Consider the following 4426-nt stretch of genomic DNA (forward strand, 5'->3'; position numbering starts at 1 on the left):
TTTGTTAAAGCTCCAGATCTGTCCGATTAATCACTCATTACCCGATGCACTAAAGAGTCGTCAACGTAATTAGCGAATGATTAGAGAATGATCTGGAATTGCTGGAAATCTGACTTATTAGCGTAACATTAATTGCTTTGTTTCATAAAAGCCAGCTGGCTAATTGTTCTCTGCTCCCCCGAACGCTAATTGATCCAGAATGAAGGTGTGTGTGTGTGTGTGTGTGTGTGTGTGTGTGTGTGTGTGTGTGTGTGTGTGTGTGTGTGTGTGTGTAGGACTATACCGTAAAAACACAAGTCATATGTATACAGAAAACACAAATTAAAGCATATATGCAGCAAGAAACACATACACCAAACTAATTCTTAATATATCCTGTACTACTAAAATATAAATGAAGGATTTTTAGATTGTTTAAATTACAGAATATGCATTTAATAAATAACAGTAATATAGGTGCATTTTTTGAAGTCCATAAATTCTCAACAAGTTGTGAGAAATGTCTTTAACGCCTGAATTTACTCAAATTCTATCCAGTCAGTTCAGTATTTCATTGATTATGATTTTATAGGAGAAACAACTAATTAAATCTAGTAGATATTCTATTATTCCTATTCATATTACTGCTACTAAAGGTTAAGCTGTTATGGAGGCCTGGTCCTGCCTCCTGTCGTCAGCTCTGGCCTTGACCCCGCCTTCCTTCTCCTGCCTGCTTGATAAGGCGACCAATCGCCTCCCTGACCTTGCCACCTGCGACCATTACATGTCTCCGCCCCCCTGTCACTCAGGTGACACCCATGAGCACATCAAACACACTGACAGCATCCCTGTGTCATTTTTAACACACAAAATCGAGGTGCTGTGGCTTTGACCTTTGACCTTTCTGAGGATCATCTGGGGGACAAAACGTTCACGTGATATTTGCTCATCTTACACAAAAAAAAAATCTATTTTTGTTTTGTTTCCTTAATGAACCTCACCAGCCCGATAACAGCTGGTCACTGTAATCAAAGAAGCAAAGAATTAACTTAATTATTTTCACTTGCAGCATATGAGACTGGTTTAGCGTGATTGAATCTTACAAAAAGAAACATAATAGTTAGAAAAAACAAAGCTTCATTTATGCAACACACAATGAGACTAAGGAAATGTGGAGCCGTCAGTTTTCTTCATACACAATACTGAGCAGTTGTTAAAATGTACCCTAATATGAGTATTTTTTTTGTTTTGCCGGTGTTCTGAGAATAAAGGTCAATCAAGAATCCCAAAACTCAATTAAAGATGATTCCTGAGCTTTAACCACATGGCTCCAAACACCCGGCACAATAAAAACTAAATCTTATAAAACTCAAACTACAACAAAGATGACAGATAAAACCTTTCTTTTTCTACTCATCATACAGCCACATGACTCCATCATGTTTCCTGTGCTTGAAGATTAAAGAGACTCGGACTCAGATTTGAAGTCTCACACCTGGAGACAGGAATCGGGGGTCTCACCGTGCGTGTCCCAATCCATCCCGCTTTGATTGGAGATGGCAGACGAGGCAGCGATCCAGAGGAGGCCCGAGTCTCTGCGCTGAATGATGATTATGTTTCAAGAGTTTCACGTGGTGAGCTAGAATTCATGTCCAGCCTTTAATAGCGCTCGTTTTCTGCCTTGTTCACTCCATTAGCGGCGAGCAGGGGACCCGAGTGCCGGGCTCGCCGCTAATTACGCCGTGAGGGATGATCGGCGAGGGCTCATTACCGGCAGTGCGGGCCGAAACATACTGTCTCTCTCCGGGCTAATGATGTTGGATCCACGGCGAAGGGAAGCTAGCGCTCACCGCTTCATCAAACATCCAGGGGTTAACGCGGCTGTTGACTTCTCTCTGTCTACCGCTGCAGCGTCTCTTCTCTGAATCCAAACCACCAACGCCACCTCATTAACAGGATATGTACACATTCAGACCATCAGTCACACGACTACAGAAGCTAAGGACGCCACACAACCCAGCAACAGGTTAATCCAAGAAACTAAACCTCTAAAACCTCTGCTGCTTCTTTCAATTTGTTGAAAATGTGATTTTCTCAAGACAAAATGCAGTGCAGGCATGAATTTACAAAATATCTACAGTAGTACAACCTAATACAAAAAAGGCAAATTCATAGAGATACCCTTAAGAACTAACTGGTCCAAAGAACTCGCTCTCCTGCAATGTAAAACAAGACAACATTATTAAATTTAAATTTTTGCATTTAACTTAATATAGTTTCATTATAGTTGTCTTATTTTAATAATTTTTACTAATATAATCGTTCTAAGTTTGAGAACACTCTCGGACAAACAAGGGCAAAGACTCAAGACATGACTCTGAACCTTCAAATCCTTAATTTGGTCACATTGTGATTGTTGTTTCCAGTATAAAGTATTAGCTAATAACATGTCATCAAGACTGCAGTGATATGTCATTTATATGTCCCAGACAGTGCACAGCTAAATACCAGTGTTCCTGTAACTGTGTACAGGACAGTGTAAGGAATGAAGAAATGCTTCACAAATAGATGCATTATGCTTATTTTATTAACACTTGACCAAATGTTAAAATAACTGTGCAGTGCATGTGATACAGAAAGACCTCATACACCATACAGTGTTGTTCAGAGTTAAGCTTGTCAAATAGTGGCAGTCATCACTGATATCACCTTTTCCTTGGATACACAAATAAATGCTGTTAACCAGCCATTAGTGCTACACACCAGTGGAGAGTAAAGGAAAGTTACATCAGCAAGGGAAAAGTTTGGAAGTTAGGAAGGATAAAATCTTCGCCAAATCACAATACGTGGATCAGTGCGCCCCAGGGCAGCTGTGGCTACAATGTAGCATGCCATCGCCAGTGTGTGAATGTGTGTGTGAATGGGTGAATGACTGAATGTAGTGTGAAGCGCTTTGGGGTCCTTAGGGACTAGAAAAGCGCTATACAAATGCAGGCCATTTACCATAATAATTGGAACTGGAACTGGGAAAGGCCTGAATGGAGGCAGATGATCCACTGTGGGAACTGCAGAGGGAGTTGGCAAAAATAAGACAACACAAATAACTGTTGTTGTCAAACCTAATTTTTTTCTATTTTGGGTGCACGTGAAGGTGAAGATTTAACAGACTCAAAGAAGAAAACACAACATGAACAATCTTTCCAGTCTGTCCTATCAGGGTCAACATGCAAGGACGACCACACTTCAGCTTCCTCACACTGGCTCTCTGCACTGATTTAGCAGTATCTAAATTGGCACATACTTATTTTCTGATATCTTAACCTTGCACACTCAGACCACAGGTCTAGTGAGGAGAAGCTTCTAGTTGTCCCAATGTCCAGACAGAAATATCAGGAGGTCCTTTGCAGGAGCTACTCCTAAATTAAAGAAAAAAACTCTTCTTTGTGCAACAATAGATGTTTTTGGTGTTAATACCATGCAGAGTTCTGATATTATGTTCCTTTCCTTTTTAAATATGTTACTCTTTCAGTGGTACAGTGCTTCGGTCAGCATCTGTTTTCACACACTTAATTTCACTACTATCATTTGTATCTATAATCAAGAATAAAAGAACATGTGAGAGAAATATAGTCGCAAATTTCATCTTCATCACCTCTTCCTGTTCTTATTTCTGTACTGAATCTGACAGTGATGGTGCTAATGTTTTTCTTAAACGATGGACTAATCCTTTAATCTGTGCTTAGATAAAATTGTCTGTCTCCATGAGCTTCCGTGTCATTCGCTGCCTTCTGTCTTTCCCAACTCTCATTACAGGCTCTTACCTGACACAACGAAGCAGAACTAAACACTGCCTGATGCTCAGCCAGCGATCTGTCACAGCTCTTTCAGCTCGCCGCTCAGAGAAGAAAACCACAGAGACTCGAGCATGCAGCCAGTTCAACCGGAAATGTTTTACACCTAAACAATCCAACCGCTCGGAGCAGAAAATGGAGCTCTGATTTGAATTCAGCATTTGATGAAATCCAGGGAGACTTTCTAATGAGCCCAGGCTGATTTCATTCACACAGTGACCATTTCAAGCCTGACCTGCTGATGTGTACAGAAACATTTCACAAATAAAACATCAGGATTTTAATGTTTCCAGAAGACTTTTCTTATACTCAGGGGTTATAGATTTACCCGATGTATGCTTTTCTTTTCAAACCTGCTTCAAATCTAACTGCTTTTCCAAGGGAAGCTCAATTTCTCAAAAAAAATTTTTCAGAAAATCCTTTTTTAATCCCAAAGTCCATTTTTTAAACAATGTTTATGGTTGGTAGCCTGATATTTCACCAATCCACCACAGACACACCCTCCAGTGAAAACTCAAAAGCTTTGCAAATAATAGAATGATTCTCTAGGAGGAGTGTGTAAAAGTACATTACCTAAAAAATACAAAAATCGCACC

General features: G+C 40.1%; 1 long non-coding RNA gene across 1 annotated transcript; it reads left to right on the plus strand.

Moving 5' to 3' along the window:
- Positions 1-1261: 1261 nt before the first annotated feature.
- On the plus strand, positions 1262-4114 carry LOC113016654 (uncharacterized). The gene is made up of 2 exons (XR_003271283.2): positions 1262-2005; positions 3793-4114. It is a non-coding gene; the product is annotated as an uncharacterized LOC113016654 (long non-coding RNA).
- Positions 4115-4426: the final 312 nt, after the last annotated feature.

The sequence above is a fragment of the Astatotilapia calliptera genome, chromosome 23, assembly GCF_964374335.1.
Source record: "Astatotilapia calliptera chromosome 23, fAstCal68.1, whole genome shotgun sequence".
NCBI lineage: Eukaryota > Metazoa > Chordata > Actinopteri > Cichliformes > Cichlidae > Astatotilapia > Astatotilapia calliptera.